The sequence below is a fragment of the Diabrotica virgifera genome, chromosome 2 (genome assembly GCF_917563875.1).
Source record: "Diabrotica virgifera virgifera chromosome 2, PGI_DIABVI_V3a".
Lineage (NCBI taxonomy): Eukaryota > Metazoa > Arthropoda > Insecta > Coleoptera > Chrysomelidae > Diabrotica > Diabrotica virgifera.
Window position 1 is genome coordinate 76269201 of NC_065444.1, and position 18458 is coordinate 76287658.

Consider the following 18458-nt stretch of genomic DNA (forward strand, 5'->3'; position numbering starts at 1 on the left):
TGAGGAAAATGAGGTTAACATATTCTTTAATTAAAGAAAATAAGAAGAAGAAAATTGAGGTTAACAGTACATGTACCATCACAAAAATATAAAAGAGTACTTTTTTAGCATTAATGCGCAGAATCACATAACATATTCTAATAGAAAAAAGTGACAATGTAATACACAAAACTTCTTGTCTTAATATTGTAGGTACACAATAATTTCATATAAATTTTTGTTATATCATTTTCTGTTAACAAAAAAAAGTATAGTCTAAAACAGTCTTAACAAGTCAAAGAAAAAAAGTGATATTTTGCCGATGTGTGATTTTGCCCGGTAGTTGTTTCACCCCTTCTTGGGTGTGAAAAAACATACGTCTGGAATTGGATAAACTGATTAATTCTAAGCAACTTTTATTCTATAAAGTTTTTTCACTCGGTCAATACTTTTAGAGTTATTTTCGAGTTAATATGTTCATTTTTCAACAAAAGATGGATGGATTTTCACAAGTAACTCAAAAAGTAAGTATTTTATCCAAGAAAGTATTCTTAGCAAAAATCTTGCATATAAAAAAGTGAAAAAAAATGGTGTATACATGAAGTCTGTAGACCCAGTAGAAGCAGAGTTTTAGCTAATGAAAAGTAGGTAGGTTCTTATACGCCAAATTCCAAATCGAATATTTCAACGTGAAATTACCAAAGAGTCAAGCACATCAAAATACCAAAAGTAAATAAGCTAAGCTCAAAATAATGTTGATCTCTTTTTTTTTTGTTAAAAAAATCGTAAAAATCACCCCCTAATTAGCATCCCAAATGAAAATAATCGTTACCGCTTCACAAGTTACTTTACTTGTATATTGTTTATAATATGATCTGTAAGTTTCATCGGTTCAAAGTGCCACTTTGAACGGAACAATCTTTGAAAAAAATCGCGCTGCTCAGAAAATACTTATTCCGAGTTTTGACCCACCCTCTATACAATAATTAAACATTTCGCTATATTAATCATTTTTAACAATAGTAGACTATATTAGAAATCATTTGAATATAAACAGAAATTCTGATGTCAAATCACTACAATTCTACAGGGTGTGAATATTGCTACTAAATTAATAAGAAAAACTTAATATCTTTTAAACTAGCTCGTATAATATTACAAAACCTTGTATTTAAAAAAAATAAGATATCGAGGAAAATCCAAAAATGTTCCGAAATCCATGTATCCAAAATATACAGGGTGTTCCATTAAAAAAACATAAGTTTGTGTGACTACGAATGGCCCGGTATATTTTAAAATATTTTTAAATTTTAAAAATTTTAAAATATTTTTAAATTATGTCTTGTGCCCCATAGTCTAGGCGCCAAATAGAGGTCACCGTGTCCTTTTCAATTCTGATGGACAAAATCAACGGTTTCTTATGGATTTTTGGCTGCTGATTACGAATTTCGAGGATGAATTTCGATCCGAATGGTCAAAAAATTGTTATAAACAATTTAATTATTATAAGGCTCTGACTCATAAACTAAAAGAGATAAAAAATATTTGAAATAATATTTGTTCCTTAATAAAAAACGAAGAAGAAAACGTTTACTATACTTAAATCAAACAATTAGAATTAGTGCGCAAATTAGTGCGCAATGCAAATTGCAAAATAAGTACTTTTCGAAACTTTATCGATCGTAACTCGGCTTCTATGCATGCAAATGAGCCTTAAAAGGTCTCATTTTAAATCTTAATTAATAGGATTCCAAACAAATTGTGTTAAATTACTTTATCTTCATTGTTTTAAAGTTATACCCGTTTGAAGTTATAATTTTTTTAAAAAATTGTACATTAATTTGTTTATAAGGGTTTCAAGCAAATTTGAGCTATAAACATTTATACTTTAATTAACAATAATAATTGAAGAACTCAAAAGGAACATTTTGAGCTTACAAAAATGTTCGTAGGTTTATTTTTGGCCAAGATATCGATATTTTGGCTACGAATTTCGTCACTTACTTGACTGTGAGCCCATAGTCTTGCGCCTCATAGCTCGCCATTAAAATATCGATATCTTGGCCAAAAATAAACTTACGAACATTTTCATAAGCTCAAATTGTTTCTTTTGAGTACTTCTATCATTATTGTTAATTAAATTATAAATGTTTATAGCTCAAATTTGCTTGAAACCCTTATAAACAAATTAATGTACAATTTTTTAAGAAAATTATAACTTCAAACGGGTATAACTTTAAAAGAAATGAAGCTAAATTAGTTTAACAAACTTTGTTTAGAAGCCTATTAATTATGCTTTAAAATGAAATCTTCTAAGGCTCATTTGCATGAACCGAGTAGGTAGAAGTAGAAGCCGAGTTACGATCGATAAAGCTTAGAAAAATACTTATTTTGCAATTTTCAATTTGCATTGTACACTAATTTTACAATATCGTGAGTTCTAATTGTTGGATTTAAGTTTCGTAAATGTTTTTTCTTCGTTTTTTATTAAGGAACAAATTTTGTTTTGAAACATTTTTTTATCTCTTTTAGTTTATGAGCCAGAGCCTTATAAACAATTAAATTGTTTATAACAATTTTTTGACCACTTAGGTCGAAATCCACCCTCGAAATTCGTAATCAGCAACCAAAAATCCATAAGAAACCGTTGAGTTTGTCGATCAGAATTGAAGAGGACACGGTGACCCCTCTGGCGCCTAGACTACCAACTTTTACCTAAATAACTTTTTTTCGTATCTCTTACGACAAACTATAGGACTTCCTCGCACTAATTCCCCACTGTGTATATCTACCTATATATACTTTGAATATAATATACTTTTTGAGATTTCCTGGATTTGACTCCACGTTGAAAAATTTTGGTCAAACCCGGAAAACCACAGAAAGTAAATATAGCTCCCACGAAAATTTAAAGCAGTATTTTTAGTTTGTTGTGCTATGCCTTGTTTTTATACATTGTGTAATACATTATTAAATATGCCGATTGTTATTGTGTATAAATAAGCAATACAGAATAAATCAGAAACTTAAAACCACTCGAACACACAAATCTCTGCATAATCGTTCATATTTAATAGCGAAATCAGTAAAGATTTTTATAGATGGCATCAATTATCGATAAACCCTGTGATTACCATGTCAGGCTCCTTGTCTTGTCAATATCACGAGCATAGAGAAATAACAACAAGTTATTGTTGTTATTTCTCTATGATCACGAGAAACAAACGAAAACCGGCCGCGTCATCAGCTTATCAAACAATTTGATGTTAACTCCTAATTCAACATAAATTGAAATACTACAAGAAAGACAAGAAATAGAACAACAGAAAATACACAAAACAGAACCACAACAAACACAAAAACCCACAGAAATGGAGATAATAGCAGTAATAAATAACCTATAAAGAATAATAAATGAAGGTACCGGGAAAAGCGGAGTCCCAGCAGAGTTATTAAAGGTAGGAGGAAATATACTGCAACAAAAAATAGCCGACTTATAAATAATATATTATGGGAAAACGAAAAAATGCCAGAGCAATGAAACACAGCACTCATCGGCCCAATTCACAAGAAAGGTGATAAAGGTTAGAAGTGGTATGGTATTGGTAAAGTTTACAAGAACCAGAATAAAAACCTAAGAATCAGAGATAATAGGAGAATTTACTAGGCTGGTTTCAGACAAGGAATCAGAGAAGAGCAACAACTGATCAAATTTTTATGCTAAAATTATTACAAAACAATAGTTACGAATAAAATCGTAGCTTGCATGTAGTATGGTATACTGAACTATTTTAAATGGGAAATAAGCCACAATTTTACCAAAAAAATGAATTTATTAAAATGATGTCGGGATAGTATCACGAGGTTTTTCCTGGTTTTCCCTCGTGATTTACTATGGAATCTCTAGCGCGAGAATTTTACTGCCATCGTTGCATTTGTTGTATTTTTAAAGACAGATCACATGCTATGATTTTTTGTGGCGGATATTCTTGAGTTGGGGTTGATTTCATGTAATCGAATGAACTATCTTTTAGTAAAGTCGTCCCAGGAACGCAGCTCATTTAAATTGTATAATACATGCCTGAATTGCCTATATAAATGAGTAAGATTAAATACATTATTAGAAGAATTTTTTACTAAGCAACAACATTTTTGTTTATTTAGTATTATTTTGTATTTTGACAACGACACCCGACTTGGGCGTCGAAACGTTAATAAATTCATTTTTTTGGTAAAATTGTGGCTTATTTCCCATTTAAAATAGTTCAGTATAAAAATGCCACAAGGAAATAGCTTCAGAACAACATTAAGTAGTATGGTATAACTAGACCCAAATCCAGACATCCAAAGTGAAAGTTATCTTCCAACACCAAATTGTTCTATATGGTCTACATAATGTTCAGAAAGAAGTCATTTTGAGCGTCGGGTTTGGGAGGGGAGAGGGGGAGAAATCGGTAAATTTGTATTTTTTACGTTTTTCGTCAATATTTCTAAAACTATGAGGTTTATCATAAACAACCTTCTATACAAAAATGTTCTACATTAAATTTGAAATAAAAAACGTCCTATGCATAATCCTTCTAAAATGAACGGTTCCAAAGTTACGGAGGTAGTATATTATAATTGGTCCGAAAAAAGGCCTAACCCAAACATTCAAAGTAAAAGTTTTCCTCCAACACCAAATTTTTCTATATGGTCCACATATTGTTCAGTAAAAAGTTACACTTGGGGGTAGATGGGGGAGAAGTCGGTAAATTAGTACTTTTTTACGTTTTTCGTCAATATTTCTAAAACTAAGCTTTAGCGTAACAATATTCTAAGCCAAAATGTTCTACACAAAACTTAAAACAAAAAAGGTCCGATACCTAATTGTTACAAAATCAACGGTTCTAGAGTTACGGAGCGTGAAAAGTGGAGGTTTTCGATACTTTTTATATTTTATGAGCAATTTATAATATTATTACTAATGAAAGAAATTTTCTTTAACAGGATTTGCTATTTCAGTGGCCGATTGTATGTTAGTTATACGTCATTGAAGAAACGTCAACCTCACCACCCAAAATCATCATCAATTGCCCAATAAATATAAAAAGTATTGAAAACCTCCACTTTTTACCCTCCGTAACTCTGGAACCGTTGATTTATAACTATTATGTATAGAATATTTTTTGTTTTAAATTGTATGTAGAACATTTTTGTATAGAACATTATTTACGCTAAAGCATAGTTTTATAAATATTGACGAAAAACCTAAAAAAATCTACTAATTTACCGACTTCTCCCCCATCTCCCCCCCCCCAAACCGGACGCTCAAAAATGGTGTAACGTTTTACTGAACAATATGTGGACCATATAGAACAATTTGGTGTTGGGCTGACCAAATAACTTTCACTTTGAATGTCTGGGTTATGCCATCTTTTGGATCAGTTATATCATACTAATGCTCTTTATCGATTTTAAGTAGGCTTACGACTCTCTCTTGCGAAACGAACTATAGGAAACAATGAGATCGCTAGGAATATCAGAGAAACTGATACGATTAGTTAAAATGACACTAACCAATATATCCAATAAAGTCATGATCAAAGTAAGTTTTTCAAATCAGTTTAACGTCAATAGAGGATTAAAACAAGGAGACCTTCTATCAACAGACTTATTCAACCTAGTACTAGGAAAGATAATTAGAGGAACCACGAACCAATATCCAGATAAGCGTCATGATTCTGAACAAAAGACAATAGTGCATAGGTTTTGCAGGTAACTTGGTGTTTCTGACACGTTCAAGAATAGAACTTCGAAAAATGTTCAAAAAATTTGAAGAAGAAGCTAGAAAAGATGGCCTGACTATAAACTAAGAAAAAACCAAGTACCTATATGAAAATGAGAGGGAGAAATTCAGGGAAAAATAAATGGATCACTCTAAGTACGAATGACAGAAAGCATAAATTTGAGAAGGTAACAGAATTTGAGTACCGTAAAATGGGGTTACTTTGACCGCTGGGGTGAATTTGACCGAAAACATAGAAAATATCTATTGTGATATACTTCAGCCACCCTGTATAATTTTTAAAATTATTTTTAACGATTCAAATTTATAAATATCTAAGAATTCATTTTTAATTAAAAAAAAAAGAATTAATATTCCAAGGGTTGTTAAATCCACCGATATAACGAATTAAGAAAAAATGGTTTAAAAAACGGTCAAATTAACCCCACTTACAAGAAAAATAATTTTACAGGCAAAATGCATATACGGTCAACTTCCCCCCAGATGGGGTTTTTTATTTTTTTTTTCTAAGTCATGATTATTTGCTTGTAATTATAATCTAAGCTACTGAAAGTAGACGCCTAAACCCATAACATATTTGCATATAGAAAAATGTAGGAAAATTTAAAATATGATTTTTATAGGATTAAAGTACAAAATCGGTCAAAGTCACCCCATTTTACGGTAGGTACCTTGGAGTAACAGTTACAAATAGAGAAAACGAAGAGAAATAAATAGATAAACGGTTGTTGAAAGGTAGCAAAGCAGTAGGATGATTAAATCTAAACGCACTGTTGAAAACAAGAACATGTTCAGGGCAGCCAAGATTCGAACATATGGAACAATAGTGAGACCAACGGTGTTGTATGCATGTGAAACTTGGACAATGAATCAGAAAGAAGAAAAAAGTTAGAGCTTTGGGAGAGGCAAATATTGAGAAAGGTTTTTGGTGGTATATAAAAAGGTATTTAAAAACCCTTTCATTTGCCGATTTCTACATTTTTGTCCTCGTTTAGTTAAATTTTGACGTTAAAATTTATAAGTTATAAATTAATAAATTTAATAAAAAATATTTAGTGGCGGACTTTTGTGCCGAGGAGTGTATATGCCTACTGTTATTGTGCATTACTAAACAATACAGAATAAATCAAAAACGTAAAACCACTCAAACACACAATTCTCCGCGTACAATAGCGAAATCAGTAAAGATTTTTATAGATGCCATCAATTATCGATAAACCCCGTGATTAAATCTAAACGCACTGTTGAAAACAAGAACATGTTCAGGGCAGCCAAGATTCGAACATATGGAACAATAGTGAGACCAACGGTGTTGTATGCATGTGAAACTTGGACAATGAATCAGAAAGAAGAAAAAAGTTAGAGCTTTGGGAGAGGCAAATATTGAGAAAGGTTTTTGGTGGTATATAAAAAGGTATTTAAAAACCCTTTCATTTGCCGATTTCTACATTTTTGTCCTCGTTTAGTTAAATTTTGACGTTAAAATTTATAAGTTATAAATTAATAAATTTAATAAAAAATATTTAGTGGCGGACTTTTGTGCCGAGGAGTGTATATGCCTACTGTTATTGTGCATTACTAAACAATACAGAATAAATCAAAAACGTAAAACCACTCAAACACACAATTCTCCGCGTACAATAGCGAAATCAGTAAAGATTTTTATAGATGCCATCAATTATCGATAAACCCCGTGATTACAATGTCAGGCTCCTTGTCAATCTCACGAGAAACAAACGAAAACCGAGCGCATCATCAGCTTATCAAACAATTGAAGTTAACTCCTAATTCATACAACCTCGTCTTAAGTACACACACATACCAGCGCGCTGTATTAAAAATCATGTGACAGACGGCAACTATATCGCTCATTACAACAGCTGCCTTCAAAGGTGTGGTGATTTAAAAAAACAGTGCTCCAATTTTTTAGTGTTAAGGGTGAGTTTTAATAACTACTTTCGACCTTAATTCAATCTTTAGTCATTTTGACCCGAGTATGGATAGTTGTTCATGACCTTTCAACTTTTATCGGCGAGCGAATTCAAAAAACAATATCTCAACTTTAACGTTTATATTTTTGTTAAAATAAAATGTTTTTACGTAATTTAGGAACCGTTCACATCTATTTTTGTTAATACTTCTAGTTTTACTTATAAAGTATAAATTTTAGTTGGATTAGTGGATCACGTGTTTTAACTTTTAACTGTATTAAAACGCGCACTCAAATATCGTATAATATATTAGTTTCTTATATAAACATATTCTCTCATATTATATGTCTTTATAGGATAAAATTTTGAAAAATATCAAAAATTTGTTATTTTAAAGAACTTTTAAGTCACGAGTTACATTGCAATGATCAAGTAATTATATCATAATTAAATATTAGCTAAAACAGCGGCAAAGTCGACGCGGATCTGACAAGTAGAGCAAGGAAATCTACAAAGTTTTACTGCCCGATTCATAGTGGATTGTTGTAAATGAAGAAATTTGTTTAAATGTCAAAAATGCCAAATATGGTAACGCTGCTACGATAGGTCTTATTGTCTTATTGATTCTGATCGTCATAACTTGCGTTTATCTCTATGTGGGGTCGCCGGTAGGCTTCTACAATAATTAGATTTCTTCCTAAATTTCATCCGCCATCACCATAAATGTCTACATTAATAGATATTTAAAACGATTACTTTTCACATTCACAATCAGTTCACCATCCAAAGTTATCGTTTTGTTTGTACTAACTCCATATTCAAATGAAAATTTCAAATAAACTGTCTTTGTCTTACTAAGTTTTACATTTTTCCTCAAGAGCTTGCCTCCACTGTTCCAGTTTTAATTATAAATTCCTGTCTCTAGTTTCTACTAACACCACATCATCATCATACTAGGCCAGGGCCTATAATTTTTGAGACAAAAAAAAAACTTATGATATCAAAAAGTACTACATGAACTAAAATTCATTAAAAAACAGTGACTGTACTCTGGGTTAAAGGATACAGTGGAGTAATTGATAACGAAATAGTGGATAGAATGGCAAAAAAATACATCTGAGATACCAGAAATCACAAACATTTTCAACTTTAAAGATCTATTTTATATTATCAGGAGTGTTGGTAGGAAAAGTGAAGGTCGAAATATAAAGAGATCAGAAGACACCAAGAAATAATTATTACTTTTCTATTTATCCATTATTATCAAAAAATATTCCTCATTTTAACTACTACTTACTACTGTAGGTAGTAAAGTACATTCCTCGTTAATAACTCGGCTAAATCTTAACCACGGCCTTTTTCCAGAGCATCTTCATAGGATTGGAATCTATGAAACTCTTTTTAAAATCTATGAATCTAATGAACTCATTTTTCGTAGTATTTCAGGTCTCTCGCGTTACACAGTTGGGTCCACCATTAAAAAAGAATTATTACCTACCTCATGAGACTTTTTTATCCAGTTATTCATGTCGAGTCGAACTTTTCTATTTCGGAAAAAAATTTTCGGGAGGGGGGTGTTTCGTAAATACAGTTTGTTCCAACGAAAATTTGACCCCTCCCTCCAGAAACTCAGAAACCAAGAGTTTCTTCACAATTTAAAAAAGACGTCAATTTGTATTGGAAGGAGGACGAATTTTTATGCAAAATTCATGCCCTCAAATGTAACCCCCTACTGCCCCCCCCCCAGTTTTTTTAAAAAGCAAGTGTAGTCGAGTGGCACATCATTTGAAAGGTATTTTATTTCTCTACACGACCCTCTATTTTTTTAATTTGCGGAATAACTTTAAAGATAATTTTGGATTTAACTAATTTATAATAAATTTGTTCCAATATAAAGTCCAAAATTATCTTCAAACTTATTACGTAAATTAAAAAAATAGAGCATCGTGTAGAGAAAAAAATTACCTTTCAAATGATGTGCCATTCGACCACACTTGCTATTTAAAAAAGAGGTGGTTGATGCGGGGCAGTAGGGGGTTACATTTGAGGGCATGAATTTTACATGAAAATCCGTCCCCCTCCCGATATAAATTGACGTGTTTTTTTAGATTTTGAAGGAGCTCTTGGTTTCTGAATTTCTGGGGGGTCAAATTTTCGTTGGAACAGACTGTATAGAGGTTTCAAAACATTGGTGCGTCCGACAACTGGAGTAGATACCCTTAAAAATTTGTTGCACAATATTACCACTAAATTGTAAGTTTTTTATTAAACAACCCTGCAAGAATCAGCTGTGAGGGTATACATTTTATGATTCTTTATGCTGCGTGCGTCTCCCTCCCCGTATAGAGGGCGAACTATGGAGTCATCAACAATGATTTTTTTGCAGGATTGTTTGATAAAAATAGTGGTAGTGGAAGTTGTAAGAACGAATGATAGAATGATGTCAGTGAATTTTGTAATTGATAAAGAGGTATTGAATGTTGTGTGTGTATGCTCCCCAAACAGGTCTGGGTGAGAATGAAAGAAGAGCTTTCTATGACCAATTAGGAGACGTCCTGAGTGATATGGGCGGATGTAATTTCGGCCGGAAAAAGGGCAGGTACTAAAAGCCGGTAGGTAAATTCGGCCGGAGGTTTTAAGTTGCTTCTTAATTACTTCTTATTCGTTTTGAACCGAAATTTTGCTAATTTTAAAAAATTAATATATTATATTATATATTACACAGTACAATTTTCAAAGGAGGAAGACCTAACGCTTCGTCAAAACCTAACTTTCGGGTATTAGAGTGTAGAGTACCCCAGGAGTGTAATTACCAATATTTTAATCTCATCGTAAACATCAACCCCTCGGCCGAAATTACCCCTGTCATAAATGGTACCCCTTGATTTATGCAGGTAGACCAAGGGATTACCGGCCGAAATTACGCCCGCCGAGTGATATTCCGTCAGAGGAGAAAGTTATAATAGGAGGTCAAAATGCACATGTGGGCCAAGCCAAGGCAGGATACGAAGCAATACATGGGGGATTAGGCTTTGGAACTAGAAATGAAGCTGGAGATGACATGCTTGAATTAGCAACAGCATTGGATATGGCGATTGTTAACACATTCTTTAAAAAGAGAGAAACTCAACTTATTACCTACAAAAGTGGACAACATCAATCCCAAATAGACTACTTCATGATAAGGAAAGAAGACATACGTGAATGCAAGGACTGCAAGGTAATAGTTAGTGAGACAGTAAGCAAGCCAATAACATAAGCTGCTTGTTCTGGACATCGAAGTAAAAAAGCGAAACTAAACAAAAATATCGGAGAGGACCACAAAAAGGCAAGTGGTGGATGCTAAAAAATGAGAAAGAAGGTCTATTCAGGAGAAGAATAGTAGAAAAAATATGCTGGAACATGAAAGGAAGCCCTAATACAATTTAAAGAAAAATGGTCAGTAGTATTAGAGAGACTGCTATTGAAATACTTGGGAAAACGTCAGGAAAAAAGTTTGAGGATAAAGAGACTTGGTGGTGATCAAAGGAAGTACAAGGAAAAATAAAAGAGAAGAGAAAATTATATAAAAAGTGGCAAGAAACCAGATCCGACACAGATCTTCAAAACTATATGGTGGCGAAAAAGCAAGCGAAAGTAGCAGTAGCAAAAGCCAAAGCAGAAGCGTATTCAAACCTATACGATCAACTTGATACCAGGGAAGGCGAAACGAAGATATATAAAATAGCCAAACAGAGAGCAAAGAAAGCAAAAGATTTTAATCAGATTAGATGTATCCGAGATGAAAATAATAAAATACTAGTTCACGAAAGGGATGTCAAAAAGAGATGGAGAAAGTACTTTGACAGCGTATTAAATGAAGAATTTGACAGACAGCCTGTAGAGTCAACGGAGACAGTAGCAGCAATGGTCACCAAAATAACAAACGAGGAAGTGTCTCAAGCGCTTCAAAAAAATAGAGAAAGGAAAAGCGGTAGGACCAGATGATATTCCTGGGGAAGTATGGAGAGTATTGGGAGAGACAGGAACAAGGTGGTTAGCAGGTCTATTTAATAGAATTATGGAAGTTGGACAAATGCCAGACGAATGGAGAAGCAGTATACTGGTACCTGTTTACAAAAACAAGGGAGATATACAACAATGTACAAACTACAGGGCTATAAAACTGCTTAGCCACACCATGAAAATATGGGAAAGAGTAATTGATAGACGGATACGTGAAGAGACCGAAATATCCGAAAATCAATTTGGCTTTATGCAGGGCAGATCAACAACAGATGCAAATTTTCATTATAAGACATATGATAGAGTTCCTCGAGAGATTCTGTAGTGGGCACTCAATAAGAAAGGAGTCCCTGGTGAATATGTAAATATTGTGAGGGATGTATGAGGGAGTAACGACTAGTGTTAGGACAGGTGTGGGAGAGACTGATAAATTTCATGTGAAAGTAGGATTGTGCTTAGTCCGTATTTATTCCCATTAGTTTTGGACCAGATAACAGCGAAACTACAGGGTAACATTCCATGGTGCTTAACGTGTGCTGATGATGTCGTGTTAGTAGGAAACAGTGAAAGAGAACAAAAACTGGAACAGTGGAGGCAAGCTCTGGAGGAAAAAGGTTTAAAACTTAGTAGGACAAAAACAGAGTATTTGGAATGTTCATTTAAAGATGGAGTTACTACAAATAAAATGGTATCTTTGAATGGTTAGGTGAACTGATTGTAAAAAGCAATAGTTTTAAGTACCTGGGATCGGTATTACAGAGTAATGGAGAAATAGATGGAGATGCATGCAGTAGAATTAGGGCTGGATGGATGAAGTGGAAAGAAGCGAGTGGTGTGTTGTGTGACAGAAAAATTCTAATGAAGCTGAAGGGAAAATTCGATAAAACAGCCATAAAACCGGCTATGATGTACGGAACTGAATGTTGAGCAGTGAAAAAGAAAGAGGAACAACGAATGCATGTGGCGGAAATGAGAATGCTTAGATGGATGAGTGGAGTGACAGAGAAGGATAAAATTAGAAATGAGTATATTAGGGGAAGTCTAGGTGTGGCACCAATTGATGCCAAAATGAGAGAGCATAGGTTAAGATGGTTTGGTCATGTTCAACGTCGAGACGTTAATCACCCAATACGAAGAATAGCTGAAGTGCAGATTCCTGGAAGGAGTAGGAGAGTAAGACCAAAGAAGACCTGGGGGGAGACGATAAGGCAGGACATGTTGGTAAAGGGGATTAACATTGATATGACCCAAGATAGAATTGTGTGGAGAAATGCAATTAGGGAAGCCGACCCCGCATAGGGATAAGGCAAAGAGAATGATGATTGTTTGATAAAAAAAATACTTGCGATTTACTGGTAATATTAATACTACTAATGATTATAATCCGTCAACTTTTTAAGGGTAAAGTTCACGGCATTTTGCAAGTTGACGGAGTTTTAGCAGTAAATGTTTAGTGCGGTCATAAATATTATTAAATTTATCTGACTTGGCCCATTATTAAGACCGGTCCGGAGCGATTAGCAAACGAGGTAGACAGAGTTGGTCTTTGGACAATTAACACTGACTAGACGGTACTCCTATAATAAAGCAAAGGATCCATAAAATTTACAATAATTACGACGACAAAAACAAAAAAACGGATGTAAAATATATTGCTTTGCCTTATATACCTGAAATTAATGTTTTCAAATGAGTTTTAAAATAAATTAAATCTATTTTAATTGCTAAAATTATAAAAAAACAAACATTCAAACATATTTAAATTTTACGTGAAACCGGACCTTTCATACTATTGAAGTACCAGTACAAGTATTGACCATTGAAGTCAACCATTTACTGCTAAACAAACTTTACTCCAGTTGTCGGACGCACCAAAGTTTAGGTAATATTTTTTTAAATGGTTGGCCCAAGAACTATTATTTTCTTTTAGCAGCTATGTCAAAATATTGCGAATAAAAATAAATGCCAAAAATAACGATCTTAAGTTTGAATGAAAACAACCTTTTTTTACTACTATTTACATTACAATTTTTTTATAAGGAAGTATATAAAATTATTTACTTGGAATGTTATTAGGTATGAATTTATTACATAATTATACTACGGATGAATATGCAAAAAATTCCTCTTGGTTATTAACATACGTGTATCACAAGTAGTCACGAGTGAAAAATACTCCAATTAGATGCATCAATTAATTGATTAATTATTCAAAAGGCTGAATCATTCAGTTTGTACCGAAGTATCTAATTTGCATTGTTTTTGTTTCTGTACTGTTACTTGGTTTGTTTATAATATTGCTAAAATAGACCAGGGCATTTAGCACTAAAACACCGTAATAAATTGATTTTTAAATACAGTACCTAGAGACTTGCAACTTTTTGCATTGTGTTCAGGATGACGTCAGGAAAAAAGTCTACTATACAAAAATGGGTGGAATTGCATGATTGCATTTTAAAGTGCATAGAATGCATTCAATTTACTGAACACGAATACCGAATCAGAACCGACCCCCGATACATCTAGTGAGCAGGATTACTGCTAAGACACGTCATCTGGAGTTTCGAGGGTTCTCGGCACTAAATTGATGCAAAAAGATTACTTGAGGGTTTTTGGGATAGCTTAACATAAATATATCATCAAAAGCGACCCCCCGGAGCAGGACTGGCGATAACGGGCCTGCAAGGAATGCACTGCAGGCGGGCGCCCCTGTTTGGGGACGCCAAAATGAGCTTTTTTCTTGCTGGTATTATGCAAAATACTAATTTAAAAAAATCGAAGGGCGCCTATGCTAGATAACTGTCTTTAGGGTTGCCCAAAATCAGTCTTGTTCTTCCAATCTTGGTTTTGTTCTTGCGTTTTAGCAAGACCAAGACCAAGACCAAGACCAAGACCGCCTAATTTTAGCAAGGCCAAAACGAAGACTTACCGTGTAAGGCTTGAGCAAGAACAAGACTAAGCCTGCAAGAACAAGTATTGTTTATGCTGACTGTGCTATGAGGTCACTCGGCTAAACAAAATTTGGCGAAACAGCGCTGCTATTGTTTAAAACTATCATAAGATAATGATACGAGACAAAAGTACAGATAATGCCAGATATCGTGTAATCAAAATACCGAAATATTATTTTAACGATACATATACACTTCTCCAAAAAATTAACGCACCACCTTAAAAACGGGTCATTTTTAATGTCACAAATTTCCTAAACCTGTTGTCCGATTTAATTGATTTTTTTTTAATATGTTGTCTTATTCTTTATAAATATTGCTGTAATATTATTGTTGCTACATAGCTCAAATATTGTCATTGTATACCGGGTGTACCAATCAAACCGTGTTTTTTCTTACTCTGTGGAATATTCTAGCATTATGCTAACTTATTATTCAAGCATGCAATAGCATACTGAAATTAAAACCCAACTATAGCCTCATATTTTCTTAGCATTATGTTTTTTTATTCATTCACTTATATTGAATAATAAAAAAGTTAGGTACTGAAATACAGGATGTTTTTAAATAAGTATGGCATACTTTAATACGTAATTCTGCACGAAAAAGTAATGACAGTTTGCTTCATAAACGTTTACTTTATAAATGCTTCGTTTCCCAAATGGAGAGTGTTGAAATTTTTCTTACAAACTGACGATTTATTTATTGCTCTACAACCGGTTGAGATATGCAAATGAAATTTTGTGGGTTTTAAGAGGTAGTTTTAACTTTAGTTAGTTAGAACATAGACAGGTATCACTTAGATCGTGGGTTCAAACCCCACCCGGTGTCAGCTGTTTAGGTATTTATTAATTTGGCTAGTCTTTACTATGGCTATGATATTCATGCTTAAAATGTACCTCTCTGTTATGTTGTTCTAAGATATGCAATAGGCTAATGGGCAACTGCGAGACTTGCAAGACTCTTGCTGCAAGACCAAGACCAACACTAAGACCGGGAGTTCAATACCAAGACCAAGACCAGGTGTACTGGCGCAAGACCAAGACCAAGACTGTATAAGTCTCGTCTTGCATTTGTGCAACACTACCTGCCTTACTCTTCTTTGGTCAGAATGTCTTCTGAGGTGCCCTGCCCATTCTGGAGTTTATTTCTTTTATTATGTTGGCGTCTGGGTAAAATTCTTCGAGCTCTTTGTTAGTTATTATCTTATATTGTCCTGCTGCTTCATCAAGCACAGGCACAAAGATTCTCCTTAGGATTTTTCTTTCCCAAATGTTTTACAAATGCATCTGCAAATATTTGTTGATTTTTATCATCTTGTAATTGTTGTAAAATCATTTATTTTACACACTAATCGTTTATTGCCATTGAGATTACTCGATCCTTAATATATATTATAATAATTATAATTCATGCTTTTATATCCATTACTTGGCATTTATATTGGAAATATAATCATAAAAATTAATTATTATTATGAACAATAAACAATTCACTCTCATATAAGCTGAACTTATATGCAAAAATATTATTATTTAAAAATATTTTTATAGGAATTGTTTGCCTTGAACACGCTGTAAATTATGTAAAACCGTCAACATTTTCTTACTTTTCGTTAACTTTAATTCCATTTTTTTATTAACAATTTCTCTTACATGAACTACTGTCGACATTTTTCTATCTTATTTCCATTGTTTCCATATTAATTTACATTTAGGTTATCATCATCTAGCTTCAAAAGACTGCTGAACATAGACCTCTTCCTTTTGGTTCCAACCCCTTAGATCCTGTGTCACTCTCATCCAGTCTATCGTGTAGGTGGTCGACCGACGCGACGCTTCTCTTGTCTTCCCTTGGTCTCCATTCCAATAACCTCTTTGTCCATCGTCCATCTGTCATTCTGGCTATATGTCCTGCCCATCTCCCTTTTAGCCTAGCTATCGTTTCGATGATGTCAACCGGGGAAGTGCCCCGGGGCCCCCGACCAAGGGGGGTCCCGTGCATAGATTTTAACGAGGAAAATAAAAATATGTATTTTAAAAGCCGATCCCAACGAAATATTTTCAAATGACACACTTTTAAAAAGACCACAACATAATTTTAATTTTTCACTGGGGAAATTAGTCTTTTAGACTAAAATGCAATTGGAACAGAACAGGGCCCCTGAGGCCTGAGCTAAGCTGGGGCCCCCGAGACCTTAACATAAAAATTTAAATTATTACTTAAGAGATTAGTTATTTCGGCGTAATAAAACCTAAAATGCCATTGGAAGAGGGGGGCCCGGGCTAAGCTGGGGCCCCTGAGACCTTTCGTAAACATATAAATTATGACTAAGGAAATTAGTTATTTTGGCGAAATAAAAACTAAAATGCAACCGGAATAGGGACCCCAGGTCCCAGCTACTTTGTCTTAATCAATTTACCCCAGACCACATCTTGGTACGTGAAAGGATTCACATATTGAAAAGAAAGGTATACATAAGATAAAATGAGCACATTAGGATCAGTCCCACCAGTACACTGACCAGCTTCACTGTCACTGAGTGTGCTTGGTTCACACTGCAGTAGCTTAAGGCACCTTAAAGTGCTTTTAAATCAAAGTGAACACGAACGAAGGAACGAATTCGTAGGTGTTCACTTGGTTATTCGTTCGGTACAAAGTAAGACCATTTACATTGTAGCGAACGAACCCATTCGTTGATAATCCGTCCGCAATGTCAGATACAGATGAAGCTGTAATCATTAGCGCTGCTAATTTTATAGTTATTGCAGGACATGCTGAAAAATAAGAAAGAAGAGAGTGTGGTGTTCATATAGGAGGGAAAATGCGCTTTCAGGGGGTTAAATATCAAACATTTTTTCGGACCCCCCCTTGCGCTGGTGGTAAATTCCCCAGACCTCCCGGTAGGGGGCCCCAGATCACATTTGCCCCGGGGCCCCCAACATCGTAGTTACGACCCTGGTGTGACTCTCAGTTTGATAGCCGAGGCTTTTATTAAAGTAAGTATTTCTGCCCCGTATGTCAATTGTCAATACTAGAAGGATATCATCATCATCATCATCATCATTTGGCTCTACAACCCTATGTGAGTCTTGGTCGCGTTTACTATTTCCCTCCATTTTTGTCGGTCTGCCACTAGAAGGACGCATTGTTCAAATATTTTTCTCTTCAGGCATGTGGGCAGCTCACTTTTAAAACCTTCTCTCATTTTTCCATATGCTGCTCACCCAAGACCGATTCTTTTCCACAGTTCATGGGTCTGATTATCAATATCAATATCAATACTGATGTTCTGGTTAGGTACCAAATTTGTCATTATTTTTGTTTTCGAGATGTTTATATTTAAACCTACATTAACTGTAGCCACAACGAGTTCCTGTACCATCTCTCTTGCCACTCCTAGATCCTTAGCTATTATGATTAATTATATCATTGTCGAAACCTAAGTTGTTTAGATATTCTTCATCTATTTTTACTCCCTCTTTCAGCCAATCCAAATTCTTAAAAGCATGTTCTAGCACCGTATTTGGTGCTTTAAATTTAGCCTGGATTCTATAAGCGCCTGTAGTATTTTGTTTAGCTCCACTGTGCCAAATCTTTTGTGAAAATTAATAAATATTAGCACTTATTCCATATTTCGTTTTAATTATAAAAAATATTAACAAAAATATGTATCTGTGGCTTATCAAAAATGTACAAGATTTTTGTGCAATATCAACTATAAAGATATGATTTATGAAAGTTAGATAACATTATAAAAGTTTCATTATAAACATAATAAAACATGTTCAGCATTCAATTAAG

The 18458-nt window shown here is 33.9% G+C and overlaps 1 protein-coding gene across 2 annotated transcripts in view; it reads left to right on the forward strand.

Annotated features, from left to right (window-relative positions):
• The window catches only part of LOC114334513 (V-type proton ATPase 116 kDa subunit a 1), a 189568-nt gene that overhangs the window by 42978 nt on the left and 128132 nt on the right, over positions 1 to 18458 (forward strand). Inside the window, exon 1 of one of the 2 annotated variants that reach the window (XM_028284565.2) lies at positions 7476 to 7705. The exons of the other annotated variant lie outside the window; for it this stretch is intronic. The gene's annotated coding sequence lies outside the window, so the exon portion shown is untranslated. Of the gene's footprint in view, positions 1 to 7475; positions 7706 to 18458 lie in introns of those variants that run through there. 2 annotated transcript variants of the gene reach the window in all.